Source organism: Macaca fascicularis, chromosome 4 (genome assembly GCF_037993035.2).
Source record: "Macaca fascicularis isolate 582-1 chromosome 4, T2T-MFA8v1.1".
NCBI classification, from domain to species: Eukaryota; Metazoa; Chordata; class Mammalia; order Primates; family Cercopithecidae; genus Macaca; species Macaca fascicularis.
Genome location: NC_088378.1, coordinates 15,243,201 through 15,258,383, shown reverse-complemented (window position 1 = coordinate 15,258,383; position 15,183 = coordinate 15,243,201). Strand labels below are relative to the sequence as shown.

General features: G+C 41.3%; 1 protein-coding gene across 2 annotated transcripts in view; it reads right to left on the bottom strand.

The window, feature by feature from the left end:
- Positions 1-15,183, bottom strand: part of SLC16A10 (solute carrier family 16 member 10) — a 137,847-nt gene that overhangs the window by 28,309 nt on the left and 94,355 nt on the right. Inside the window, exons 4-5 of one of the 2 annotated variants that reach the window (XR_012433358.1) lie at positions 2,124-2,155; positions 890-939 (exon numbers count right to left, since the gene is read on the bottom strand). The exons of the other annotated variant lie outside the window; for it this stretch is intronic. The gene's annotated coding sequence lies outside the window, so the exon portion shown is untranslated. The remainder of the gene's footprint in view (positions 1-889; positions 940-2,123; positions 2,156-15,183) is intronic. 2 annotated transcript variants of the gene reach the window in all.

Genomic DNA, 15,183 nt, shown 5'->3' with positions numbered 1-15,183 from the left:
TCCAGAACTTTTTCATTTTCTCAAGCTGAAACTCTTCACCCATTAAATAACTCTTCATTTCCCCCACCCCTTGGAGGCCACCATACAACTTTCAGTATTTATGAATGTGACTTCCCTGGGTACCGCATCTAAGCGGAACCATACAGTATTTGTGCTTTTGTGCCTGGAGTATTTCACTTGGTGTAGTGTCCTCATGGTTCATCCATGTTGTAGCACGTATCCCAAGCATTATCTTACTTCTTTTATTTCTCCTTACTGTAACAAGTGAGACATTACTGAGGTTTAAAAACATTATGTATATAGGTAGGTCTTCTTTCTTTTTTTTAAAATCAAAGACAAGGCCTGGAATATAGAGGTCTTCTTATCTAGGAATTTTATTTCGGGAGAGAAAAGGAGGCACTGAGTATGACACTGCTTTGGGTACATTACAGGGTTGCTGTGAAGGTGAAAGGGATGCAGAGTTGAGAAAGTGCCACACGAGGAAGCGGGGATGGTGGGGACATGAGGTGATTCCTAATCCTGGGCAATTCTGACTCCATAATTCAGAACAGCTCTGAGGGCTCAAGAGTCTAGCAAAGAAATACCTGGCAGAAAAAGCAATTAATGCTTGAGGGATCAACAGGGAGCTAAGAATTGTCCTCTGAGAAAATGCTGAAAAGGGCAGGGTCAGGAACTGAAAAGTCCCTGAGAGAGCTCCTGAGGAGTAAGGAGCACATAAAAGAAAACATGTGTTCACAGAAGCAGAGATAACAAGTTGGGACAGGGACACTTGGTTTATTACTGAGGATATTATAATGCTTCATAAATTCAATCATCAATATGTGGCAGCATTCTAAATCCCACTGATATGTGTGTGGGTCAAGAGGGGCGTGGGCATCTGTTAACCTACTTGTTGGGTGATGTTCACACTCAGACACCCCATTCTTCTGGAAGCAGCAGCTGGGAGAAGGCACAAAGCACAGGGCATTATTTTACTCCAGCAAGACTGACTATACCTCTTGGCATCCTTTTCCATACCTTTAAGTTATTTCACATTGAAACTAGTCAAGATAATTATAAAATCACTTTTATTTCTATGAAGGTTTAAACCTCACCCTGTCATTAACTACATGTGTGTGACCTGAGGAAGTCTTTTAACTAACTCTTCTCCCTGCAAGATGGAGATAAAACTGTTCTTACCTTATTATACATTGAAGAACAAAGAAAAAAAGCACTTGAAGAACATAAAGTGCTATTAGAATGTAAAGTAGTCATGAGCAGAGAAATTAGTAGACCTTGCACTCTACCAGCCTATAAACTTAGCCAGCCTATAAACTCAACCTGAAATCAGTTAAAAAAAAAAAAAAAAAGAAAAGAAAAGATGGAGTGCCAGGCACATGCTAGGTGCTGGGGCTAGAGCAATGAAGAGAAGACGCTCTCCCTACCCTTGTGGAGTGTTCAGTCTGCCTTACCCATTTCTTCCTTAGCATTTCCTGAGGTGTTAGGACACTTCCCACACAAAACTCCCCAATGTACTAATGTATTTTGTAGATAAATCCACAGTTTTCACCAGCCTTTCCCATACTTACATAGACTATATTACCCAATATAAGGGTATAAGGGCCTAACAAAAAATACACTACTGCTGTTTTTCAACTTAAGCTAAAATTAGATATTTTCATATGTTGGTGAGTTTATTTCTCCCTCACAAATTTAAAATATTTTAGAAGTTTGGGGCCTACATTATAGGGATAATTTCCACCCCTGAGAAATCCATGAATCATTTCTAAAAACTACTATCCAATTATCTATGAATATTTATGTTTGGCTAAGTGTAATTTGGAACACAGGACAAACTTGGTCTACCTTACTATAAGCAGCAGCTTTGTTTTAGTTTAATTATTTCTACATGATCAGTTCTCTAGATTTCTTCTGTATTATCTCAAGTTCCTATGCTAGTATATTATATTTTGAAAAGAAAAAACTAGCTTGTTTTGATGAAAGTGTTCTGTAAATATTAAACTTCGCATGAATGAGCAAACAAGTGGTCAGAGAAATAAAGATCCTTATTCATCTCAAGTAGGAGAATGCTGGTGAATACCGCCTAAGGCACAAAACTGATAAATGGGCAAATTGTCACTAACCTGAATAGTCAAATTGCAGCAGATGTTGAGATCTGAAGGAAAATAAATGCAATGTTAGAAAAGCTAGAAAACAAGAAAAGCATAGACATCACTGAAAAAAATCTGAGAAAAAGTAGAGACAAAGTAAAGGAGAGAAGGTATCTTAATCATTCACTGTAATAACCACATGAGGCCAGGTGTGATGGCTCACATCTGTAATCCCAGCACTTTGGGAGGCAACCATGGGAGGATGGCTCATGCCCAGGAGTTTGAGACTAGCTTGGGCAACATAGTGAGACTTCATCTCCAAAAAAGGTAGTAAGAAGAATAACCACATGAGAACCAAGTAACACTAGTATATTATTAGAAGAGATAAGTAGTTAATAAAGTATATAATATGGCTTGGCTGTGTTCCCATCCAGATCTCATCTTGAATTGTAACTCCCATAATCCCCATGTGTCCTAGGAGGAACCTGGTGGGAGGTAATTAAATCATGGGAGTGGGTTTTTCCTGTGCTGTTCTCATGATAGTTTCATAAAGGGCAGTTCCTCTGCATGCACACTCTTGCCTCCTGCCATGTAAGACTTGGTTGTGCTCCTCCTCTGCCTTCTGCCATGATTGTGCGGCCTCCCCAGCCATATGGAACTGTGAGTCCATTAAACCTCTTTTTCTTTATAAATTACCCAGTCTCGGGTATGTCTTTATTAGCAGCATGAGAACAGACTAATACAGTAAATTGGTACTGGGTAGTGAGGTGCTGCTGTAAAGATACCCAAACATGTGGAAGCAACTTTGGAACTGGGTAACAGGCAGAGGCTGGAACAGTTTGGAGGGCTCAGAAGAAGACAGGCAGATGTGGGAAAGTTTGGAACTTCCTAGAGACCTGTTGAATGGCTTCTGAGGTGGTCTCAGATGGAGATGAGGAATTTGTCGGGAACTGGAGTAAAGGTCACACTTGCTATACAGAGAGACTGGTGGCATTTTGTCCCTGCCCTAGAGATCTGTGGAACTTTGAACTTGAGAGGATGATTTGGGGTATGTGTTGGAAGAAATTTCTAAGCAGCAAAGTGTTCTAGAGGAAGCAGAGTATAAAAGTTTGGAAAATTTGCAGCCTGTTGATGCAATGGAACCATAAAAACCCTAGAAGAAAACCTAGGCAATACCATTCAGGACATAGGCATGGGCAAAGACTTCATGACTAAAACACCAAAAGCGATGGCAACAAAAGCCAAAATTGACAAATGGGATCTAACTAAACTAAAGAGCTTCTGCACAGCAAAAGGAACTACCATCAGAGTGAACAGGCAACCTACAGAATGGGAGAAAATTTTTGCAATCTATCCATCTGACAAAGGGCTAATATCCACAATCTACAAGGAACTTAAACAAATTTACAAGAAGAAAACAACCCCATCAAAAAGTAGGTGAAGGATATGAACAGACACTTTTCAAAAGAAGATATTTATGCAGCCAACAAACATATATAAAAAAAGATCATCACTGGTCATTAGAGAAATGCAAATCAAAACCACAATGAGATACCATCTCACGCCAGTTAGAATGGCAATCATTAAAATGTCAGGAAACGAGATGCTGGAGAGGATGTGGAGAAATAAGAATGCTTTTACACTGTTGGTGGGAGTGTAAATTAGTTCAACCATTGTGGAAGACAGTGTGGCAATTCCTCAAGGAACTAGAACCAGAAATACCATTTGACCCAGCAATCCTATTACTGGTAAAGGATTATAAATCATTCTACTATAAAGACACATGCACATGTATGTTTATTGCAGCACTATTCACAATAGCAAAGACTTGAAACCAACCCAAATGCCCATCAATGACAGACTAGATAAAGAAAAAGTGGCACATGTACACCATGGAATACTATGCAGCCATAAAAAGGATGAGTTCCTGTCCTTTGCAGGGACATGGATGAAGCTGGAAACCATCATTCTCAGGAAACTAAGACAGGAACAGAAAACCAAACACCGCATGCTCTCACTCATAAGTGGGAGCTGAACAATCAGAACACAAGGACACAGGGAGGGGAACATCACACACCAGGGCTGGTCAGGGGAATGGGGGGCTACAGGAAGGATAGCATTAGGAGAAATACCTAATGTAGCTGACAGGTTGATGGGTACAGCAAACCACCATGGCTGGCACATGTATACCTATGTAATAAACCTGCACATTATGCACATGTATTCCAGAACTTAAAATATAATAAAATAATAAGAAGAAAAAGAAAAACCCATTTTCTGGGGAGGAATTCAAGCCAGCTGCAGAAATTTGCAGAATTTCCATAAGTGAGAAGAAGCCCAATGTTAATTGCCAAGACAATGGTGAAAATGTCCCCAGGGTATGCCACAGACCTTCAAGGTAGCCCCTCCCATTACAGACCTGAAGGCCTAGGAGGAAAAAATGGTTTCATAGGCCAGGCCCAGAGCCCCTCTATGCTGTGTGCAGCTTAGGGACTTAGTGTACTGTATCCTAGCTGCTCCAGCCATGGCTAAGAGGGGCTAAGATACAGCTCAGGTCATGGCTTCAGAGGGTGCAAGCCCCAAGCCTTGGCACCTTCCACATGGTGCTGAGTCTGTGGGTGCACAGAAGTCAAGAATTGAGGTTTGGGAACCTCTGCCTAGATTTCAGAGGATGTATGGAAATGCCTGGATGTACAGACAGAAGTTTGCTGCAGGGGCAGGGCCCTCATGAAGAACCTCTGCTAGGGCAGTGTGGAAGGGAAATGTGGGATCGGAGCCCCTACACAGAGTCCCCAGTGGGGTACTGCCTAGTGGAGCTATGAGAAGAGGGATACCGTCCTCCAGACCCCAGAATAGTAGATCCACCAACAGCCTACACTGCATCTGGAAAAGCTGCAGACCCTCAATGTCAGCCCATGAAAGCAGCTGGAAGGGAGCCTGTACCCTGCAAAGCCACAGGGGCAGAGCTTCCCAAGGCCATGGGAGCACACCTCTTACATTAATGTGCCCTGAATGTGAGACATGGAATCAAAGAAGATCATTTTGGAACTTTAAGGTTTAATAACTGCCCTACTGGATTTCAGACTTGCATGGGGCCTGTAGCCCCTTTGTTTTGGCCAATTTCTCCCACTTGGAATGGGTGTATTTACCCAATGCTTGCATCCCTATTTTATCTAGGAAGTAACTAACTTGCTTTTGATTTCACAGATTCACAGGCAGAAGGGATTGCCTTGTCTCAGATGAGACTTTGGACTGTGGACTTTTGAGTTAATGCTGAAATGAGTTAAGACTTTGAGGGACTATTGGGAAGGCATAATTCGTTTTGAAATATGAGGACATGAGATGTGGGAGGAGCCAGGGGCAGAATGACATGGTTTGGCTGTGTTTCCTACCCAAATTTCATCTTGAATTATAGCTCCCATAATCCCCACATGTCATGGGAGCAAGCTGGTGGGAGGTAATTAAATCTTGGGGGCGGGTTTTTCTTGTGCTATTCTCATGATAGTGAATAAGTCTCATGAGATCTGATGGTTTTATAAAGGGCAGTTCCCCTGCACATACTCCCTTGCCTGCCACCATGTAAGACCTGCCTTTGCTCCTCCTCCATCTTCCACCATGACTGTGAATCCTCCCCAGCCATGTGGAACTGTGAGTCCATTAAACTCTTTTTCTTTATAAATTGCCCAGTCTTGGGTAAGTCTTTATTAGCAGTGTGAAAACAGACTAATACAGTATATGAAGAAGAAACAATGATTGGGTCCTACAGCAAAGTATGCAAGATATTTTCATTTTTGACATGCAGATTTTTAATAATACATCAAATAAAAATAAGTTGGATTAAAAAATCCAACTCTTGATTGGCCTTAGAGACTTGAGAAATTCTGTTACAGGCCTCCCAAGGGCAACAGAAAGCTGTCTTATTTTTGTATCTTCAAAGTACCTAATACTACCCTTCACCCAAAAGATGTACTTACTATCAGCTTTTCAATGAAGTTGTCCCTGACTGGCTAAAGTTGTCTCTTACCATTTCTTACCATCACCTTCCATCTCATTTTGTTTTCTTTGAAGAAAATATCACTATTTGAAAATTGCTTTGTTTCTTTATGAACTTACTTGTTTATTGAGCTATGTGTGAGAAAGTATCTGTTCTTAGCATTGTATCCCCACATCTAGAATGTCTGTGGCACACAATAGACACTCAAATGAATACTTGAATCTGTTTAACTGATTTATAATTATAGCAAGTCAAACAACAATAAATTAATTTAAATATAATTTATTCTAATGGCAACCCTGTTACTTAACTGTGCAACCTTAGGCAAGCCTTTTAAACCTCTCTGAGCCTCGGTGTTCATATCTATTAGTAGGAGAACCACTATTAGCGCTGCTTTCCTTATAAAAGGTTACCATGAGAGTTGAATCAGAAAACATATATGTGCGTAAATATCTTCATAGCCTTTTTGGAAGTTAATTGCAAAGGGAATGAATAAATAAAGGAAACATTTTCAGGCCACATAACAACAACAAAAATACAAGAAATACATATAGGGATTGAGAGTAAATTTAATCAGCACACATGAATCTCAGTGGGTAAATTATCATATTTAGATTAACAAAGGCTGAGTACAGTGGCTCATGCCTGTGATCCTAGCACTTGGGGAGGTTGAGACAGGAGGATCACTTGACACCAGGAGTTCAAGGCCAGCCTGAACAACATAGCAAGACCCAGTCTCTAAATATATATATATATATCCTGGTGTCAAGGAAATGTTGTAAGCCTATTTTTGAATGAAAAATAGAAAAACAAAATTACTTAAATTTGAAAATCTTGATGAAAAAGCAATGTAATTACTCTTCGTTTTGCAAAGTAGCAAAGTATTCTGTATAGCTAAGAAAAAAGAAAAAGGGAAGAAGGGAGGGAGGGAAGAAAGAAGGGAGGGAGGGAAAGAGGGAGAGAGAAAGTAAATGAAACTTTTAAACCCTAGTATTTAAGCCTCTAGGCCAAAAACAGAATTAACATTCTAAGCCTTTCTATTTTAATTGGTTGCAGTGCTACGAAGACAGAGATAGGGCAACTCTTCAGTTACATAACTCCATTTTAAATCAATAAAAACGTTTCCAGCACTCTACAACCATCATCCACCAAGCTGGGGAAATGTAATGGGGCCCAAGACTTTGCTTCTGTCAGAACCTTATAGTGAACAGAGATAAACACAACCAACAGAGGTAAACCAACCAACATGAAGGAGAGGTCACCTTCAGCAGTCCATTCCTGGCCGAGTGTACAGTGACCTTTGGTTTACAAGGATACAATTGTGAGCCTTGCATTGTCAGGGACAATCTGCTGCACAACAACCTTGTCCCTGAGCTCCAAATAGATCCATGAAAGAAAGATAACAAAGACAGTGCAACTGCTGTTGGCAACTCTGAGAAAATGCATCATGTCAAAATGGCAAAGCAACCTCCTGATTGGGAAGTGAACCCTATGAGTTGACCAGGGTTCGGACAGAAACTAATTTCACTCCTGTAATCATTTTGTTTCTACATACACATTCTGTTTCTATGTACATATTCACAGGCTGGGCTGTAATAAGCTTCCATTTATTTTCCATGGATGTTCTTGGGTGTTACACCCAGTTCTGCTACTTTTATAACTGGCTTTTGGCCAGCAACTTAACCATTCCGTGCCTTAGTTCCTTTACCTTTCTTTTTTTGTAGGGCAGGGGGAGGAGTGCAAATACACGACCTGTACAATGCCTTTCAGGTCCTAAGTTACTGTTACACTTTTTTGGCAGGCACTTAAGTATGTTATTTAAAAGCCACACTTGTAAGAAGACCCAAGCTCAAGCCCTGGTTGCACCATGTACCATTCTTGCAACCCTGAGCAGTTGTTCCGCCACCCCAACTCTGGTTCTTTTCTTGCTAGACAGAAGCCCTGATATTGCCCATTTCACATGGTGGTCCGAGACTCCAGTGACAGATAATGTGGAAGCATCTTGTAGACTAAAATGTTAATAAAAACGTTAACTAAAATGTTAAAAAATGTTAAATCAAAAAGAAATGCGGGAAATAAATGTTATATTTGTCTACAAGAAACCTGTGGTTTTCTTTTAGACAAAGCACACCATTGCATGGGTTGGCGGATTGGGCAAAAATCTTAAACTATGCTCTGAAGCCTAGATGTTGCCATTGTTCTTACCATTTTACTTCAAAAAAGCATCAATTCAATTTAACATGGATACAGAGATACCGGGATTGCATAACAGAGACAGAGGGATTCCATGTTTGCAGTTATACACCTCCAAATTGGTGCGCGTTGCCCTTTAAATGAGCACTTTTACAATCTGTTATGAGGGAACATAAACTTTGTAATTACAAGTAAGCTGCCCAAGGGGAGAGGGGCAAAAGAGCCAGAGAGCTAACGATAGGGATAGAAAGGGGGGAAGCACGGGGGAAATAGATGCAACATGGGCAGCTGAGGGCTAACACATCAGCAATGTGCAGCCGCTAGAACTCTGGGTGCTGAAGACCCTTCCTGACTGCATGAATACATAAGAAGGCCTGCTTACGCTTATGCTCTATGATCCTTAGAGTTAGTGACTGCAAGGGCTTCTCCCAAAGGATGCCCTAGACATTGAAGGTAAGAAATGTACTCTCAATGGATCAGACAACTCTCTCCACAACCCAAAACCACCTTGTCAATGTCAGGCAAAAGCCACTTAGTATAGCCTCACAAGGGGAAGATTCTTCAAATTAAGATTTCTATTTCTATTCATCCCATATCATAACAATTTATTTTCTAGTTGACATAAAAACATGAAAGGACCCTTATCTAATTGGCTAAATTTAGGTTCCTCAAACTTTAACAAACTTTAATTTGATTATTAATCCAAAGATTTGAGACATGCCAATGTCCATATTAGAAATGAAATTTGAGATGATTCAAAGTATACTGCATTTTATCAAATAAAACCTGAGACACATGCAAAACAAAATGAAAAACCTAGTGAAGGCCAGGTGCAGTGGCTTGCACCTGTCATCCCAGTGCTTTGGTGGGGAGCCAAAGGCAGGAGGATTGTTTGAGCCCAGAAGTTTGAGACCAGCCTGGGCAATGTGGTGAGAACCCCATCTCCACAAAAAATTTAAAAATTAGCCATGTGTGGTGGTGTGCACCTCTGGTCCTAGCTACTTGGGAGGCTGAGGTGGGAGTATTGCTTGAGCCCAGGAGGTCGAGGCTACAGTGAGGTATGATTGCACCTCTGCATTCCAGCCTGGACAAGAGAGTGAGGCCCTGTCTTAAAAAAAAAATCCCACTGGTGAAATTTACACATTAGCAAGAGGGAATAGTTTTCCAACATACTAATTCTTTAGAGCTCTCTCAGGAGACTAATGATCCACCAGTGGCCTCGGAGCGTTTATATGTGACTAAATTTCAAGCAGTTTACCTTTTTCCATTTTCCTACAATAGTATTTATGTTAATCAAATAAAGGATAGATCTTGCTATAAATTTGTATATGTCCATTTTTGTTCTTCTGCTATACTTAATGTTTACTGTAGAAAGCAAAATTGAACACGAAGCTATGTATGGTCCATGTTCTGTTTGTCACAGGTTGTGAAAAGTAACTTTGCATGGCCTCAGTTTTCTCATATTCACAACGTACTAGATTTCAAAAGAGAAGTTGGGGCTGAAAAGAAGGGTATAGATATTTTCTCATTCCCATTAATTATATCAAAACAAAAGCTGGTTTCCTCCAGAGTTTTCTCCCTGGCTGTGAAGCATGCTCTGAGTGCTGGAACAGCTAAACATGGACTCTGTTCTTAGTTTTGAGAGAATAGAAGGGAAACATGCAAAGCAATCTTTGGTGTAGGCCCAGTATGGCTGAAAATAGCAGCACTCCCATCTCTGGATTAGTCATGAAGGAACGCAGACTCCTTCATAAAAAGAGTATATTTCAGACATATTTGTCTGAAACCTGTATTCAAATCCCACTTGAAGCATAAAGCGAATGACTTTGAACAAGCACAGCTTTGCAGAATTATTTCCTTGGCTCTAAGTATGTGTTATTTATTACACTCATCCTTGTGGTGGTTCTGTGAGATTTTGGGGAAGTGCTTGACACATAATCAATTCTTGGCAAATGTTACATGAATCTCCCTCTGAGGAAGCCACAGAGAGATGAAGGCTTGTATGCTGTTCCTATTTGCATGGCTCAGTGCCCTTAGCTCTGGCTTGGAGCAGTACTGCTGCTCTGACCACAGTGTAAATGGAGGTGCTCTGCCTAGCAAGGTCCAATAGCTACATTCCAGTGTTGACTGATCCTTGGCAGCATCTGGCACTACTGAAAGCTAAAAAATACCTTTTGAGGTTCACATGCTCCTTGTACTGACTTATTAGCCTCAAATTTTCATTTCTGGTTTAAAAATACAATTCGTGGCCAGGGCGGTGGCTAATGCCTGTAATCCAGCATTTTGGGAGGCCAAGGCAGGCAGATCACCTGAGGTCAGGAGTTTGAGACCAACCTGGCCAATATGGTAAAACCCCATCTCTACTAAAAATTCAAAAATTAGCTAGGCGTGGTGGCAGGTGCCTGTAATCCCAGCTACTTGGGAGGCTGAGGCGGGAGAATTGCTTGAACCCAGGAGGCGGAGGTTGCAGTGAGCCAAGATCACGCCACTGCCCTCCAGCCTAGGTGACAGAATGAGACTCAGTCTCAAAAAACAAAAAAATTCATTTCCAATTATTAGTGGACTTGAAGTCCACCTAATTGCCCTGCTAGCAAGCAAATGATCTGTCTGTCTTTAATCATAGCATCAGGTAAATGGAATCTTCCTACCAGGTCAAAATTTCTTTTGAGAACAGTCAATTACTATCTGCCACAAAGTCAACCCACTTATAAGGGAGTTTTTAAAAAAGGCTAATGAATACATATTTTACAGATTTCAATATATGAGTCAGTCATCTTCTTAACAGAGAACCATGTGGACCTAAAATTTAAAAACTGAAATTTGACCCAATGATATGGTCTAGAGTCAAAGAACACAGGTACTAAGTAGTTGATCTTCAAGTTGAGTAGGAGGGTAGAGAGAAGAGAGTAACTGAAACTAAATAATCAGCTTCATATTGGGGATGGAGCATTTCATGCCAATGAGAAAAGTGATCACCATTTTTGGTAACTTCATTATTTTTGTCACTGTCATTCTTCGGCATTTATCATTGTCTTATTTGGCATTTATCATTGTCATGTTTGGCATTTATCAGTTACCTCATGAGGCCCTATGTTCAATGCTCAACCAAAGCTATGTAGACCTGAGGCCTGGCTATTGTTCTGCATCCTGCAACCTATTCTTACACACACCACTCCAGACTCTTTGAGATTTTTTCAGTGGCTACTGAAGACACAGTTGCTTGAGGGACCAGAAATTTCTTCTATTTATCTTAAAATTTCAGCAAAGGCATAAGTGAATCAGAGCAAAACACACCAACTCTCTCCTCCATCAACGGACAGCATTACTGGTTACTCAATTATTCTGAGGTTTGCTTAGTTTGAGCTTATTTGTTGAATAGGTATTGAATAAATATGAATAACACCATGTCCTGCAAGTACAGAATGTGAAAAATCAGTATAGGATCAAAGTAGAGAATTTTAAAGATCCAAATGGTGAAAAAGTGAACATTACTTATACAGTGTCACTTTAGACTGATCCAGAATATATTTAGTCATTCAACAAATATTTGAGCACCCAGTGTGTGCTAGGCACTGTGCTAGATGCTTAGGATCTATCATTGAATGAAATAGATCCTTACCCTTGTGGGGTTTACATTCTAGCAGACATGTAAATATACAGATAGTAAGCAACGACCACAATAAAGCAGTAAAATAGATAATATGTTAGAAAGTATTAAGTGCTACAAAAAAAGAAAAGGAGTAATAGGAGGGGTTTGGGAATACTCAGGGGAAAAGGGACAGAGGAAGTTTCAAGCAGGTAGTCAGGGTGAGCCCCATGAAAAGGTGAATGGCAGAAGCAGAGTGGGCAAGGGGACAGGGATGGAAGCTCAGAGAGGTAGTGAGGGCCAGATTGTGGAGGACCTTGAAGGCCACTGTAAGGATATTGGTTTTTACTCTTAGAGAAATGGGAAGCCATTGAAGGATTCTGAGCAGGGTGCCTTACATTTAGAAAGAATGCCTGTGGCTTCTTATAGAGAACAAACTACACGGGCCAGAGAAGGAACAGGGAGACCAGTTAGGAGGCTCTGGCAGTGATCCAGGCTAGGGGTACATGGTAGCCTGGGCTAAGGTATGAGTAGTGAGGATGGTAAGAGGTGGTCAGATCCTGGATATATTTTGAAAGAAAAGCCACCAGGATTTCTTGACTGGATCAGGACTATGGTGTGCAAGAAAGAAGAGCCAAGGGTGACTCCAAAGTTTTGAGTCTGATCAACTGAAAGGGTGGAATTGCCAACTCCTGAGATGAGGATGGCTGGGGGCAGAGTAAGTTTTAGGGGGTAAGATCAAGACCTCAGGGTTAGGATATGTCTGAAACAAGCTAGCAGTTACCCAAGTGGAGATACTAAGTAAGCAGCTGGATATACAGCTCTGGTGGAGGATTCAGGGAAAAGGTCTGGACTAGAATTATAAATGTGAAGTCATTGACATAAACATGATGTATGAACTTAGGAGACTGGATGAAACCACCAGTAGAATACATGGAGAAAAAGATCAGGGACAAGCCCTAGGACATGCTGACATTCAGGGGTCAGTGGGAAAAAGAAGTGAGCAAAGAAACTAAGGAGGAGTGATGTGGAGGCAGGCAGAAAACCAAGATAGTTTATGCTCCTGAAAGCTAAATGGAGAAAAACCAGAGTCAGAGGAGTCATTAAAAAAAAAAAAAAGAAAAGAAAAGAAACCCAGAGGCCAGGCGCGGTGGCTCACACCTGTAATACCAGCACTTTGGGAGGCCGAGGCGTGTGGATCACCTGAGGTCAGGAGTTCGGGACCAGCCTGGCCAACATGGCAAAACCCTGTCTCTACTAAAAATACAAAAAATTAAGTCGGGCATGGCAGCAGGCGCCTGTAATCTCAGCTACTGGGAGGCTGAGGCAGGAGAATCACTTGAATCTGGAAGTGGAGATTGCAGTGAGCCGAGATTGCACCACTGCACTACAGCCTGGGAGACAGAGAAAGACTCTGTCTCAAAAAAAACCAAAAACAAAACAAAACAAAAAAAAGATTCCAGAAAACAAAACAAAACAACTCTCAGGCAAAAGGGGCAAGTCATAAAAACTGACACAGCCGCTACTAGGAATCGTTTTTAGAAAGTTAGGCCTCATCTAAATTGATCTATAAGATTTGTACCCTTCTAAAAAAGATTTTAAGTGGGTAGGCCTAAAAGAGAGGTGAATTAGCTTCCAGGAGGCAATCTAATTCTTCATTGTGAAAAGTCATCTACAACAAGATCAAACCTCCAACCTCACTTTGAAAGCAAGCATACATATTCTCTCTCAAATCATCATGTACAATCTAATGAGATCTTAGAATTTTTAACATAGCAGTGACAGCACTCCCTTGTACTTCTGAATCTTCAAAGACCTAAACTGGTAAGTTAGTTTCCTAGTTGATCAAAGATCTGATTTGTACACAGAATCTCATGCTCAAGGCCCAACTCCAATGCTATGAAACTTTTTTTTTTTTTTTTTTGAGTGCAGTGGCCCGATCTTGGCTCACTGCAAGCTCCACCTCCTGGGTTCATGCCATTCTCCTGCCTCAGCCTCCCGAGTAGCTGGCACCCGCCACCATGCCCGGCTAATTTTTTTGTATTTTTAGTAGAGACGGAGTTCCACCATGTTAGCCAGGATGGCCTCGATCTCCTGACCTCATGATCCGCCCGCCTCGGCCTCCCAAAGTGCTGGGATTACAGACGTGAGCCATGGCGCCTGGCCCACTATGAAACTTTTTAAAACCACTTTTCCAAATGGATATTATCTTTCTCCTTTTAAAATCTTCTATCTCATTCCTTAAAACCACTCAGTTGGCAATCACATTGTCTTACATTAAAATAACTCCCATTTTTTGCCAGAACTCAGATGTTTCACACATATTGTATCTAATCCTCACAATTCTGCAAAACTGGGTTTATCTCCATAGATGAGGAAACTGATGCTTACAGAGGATGTCCAAGGTTACGCAACTAGTAAGAAACAAAACCAGGATTTAAACCCAGATCTGTCTTACTTCAGAACCTTCACTTTTTTCTTTTTTTTTTTGAGATGGAGTTTCGCTCTTGTCACCCAGGCTGGAGTGCAATGGCGCGATCTCAGCTCACTGCAACCTCCGCCTCCTGAGTTCAAGTGATTCTCCTGTTTCAGTCTCCTGAGTAGCTGAGATTACAGGTTCAAGCCATCACGCCCAGCTAATTTTTGTAGTTTTAGTAGAGATGGGATTTCACCATGTTGGCCAGGCTGGTCACGAACTCCTGACCTCTGGTGATCCACCTGCCTTGGCCTCCCAAAGTGCTGGGATTACAGGGGTGAGCCACTGCACCAGGCCCAGAACCTTCACTATTAAACCACTATACAATACCGCCACTTACATAAAAGTACTACACTAATAATTATCAGTCACTATCTCTGTGACCTTGAGCAAGTTACTTCTTTATTTATTATTTGTTTTTTAGGGACAGAGTCTTGCTGTGTTACCCAGGCTGGCATGCAGTGGCACAATCATAGCACACCGCAGCCTTGAACTCCTGGGCTCCAGTGATCCTCCTGCCTCAGCCTCCTGAGTAGTTAGGACTACAGGTGTGTACCACCACAACTGGCTCTTTATTTCTTCACCTTCCATATTTAAAAGCCTGCCACTAGGAGGAGACAAATAAATTAAAAGTTGTTCAATCTGTTCTTCCTTTAGAATACTTTTTAATTTTTTTTAGAGATAGGGTCTCACTCAGTCACCCAGGCTGGAGTGCAGTCGCACCATCACGGCTCGCTGCAGCTTTGACCTCCTGAGCTCACGCGATCCTTCTACCTTAGCCTCCAAAGTAGCTGGGACTACAGGCATGCACCACCATGACCGGGTAATTTTTTTAAATTACTTT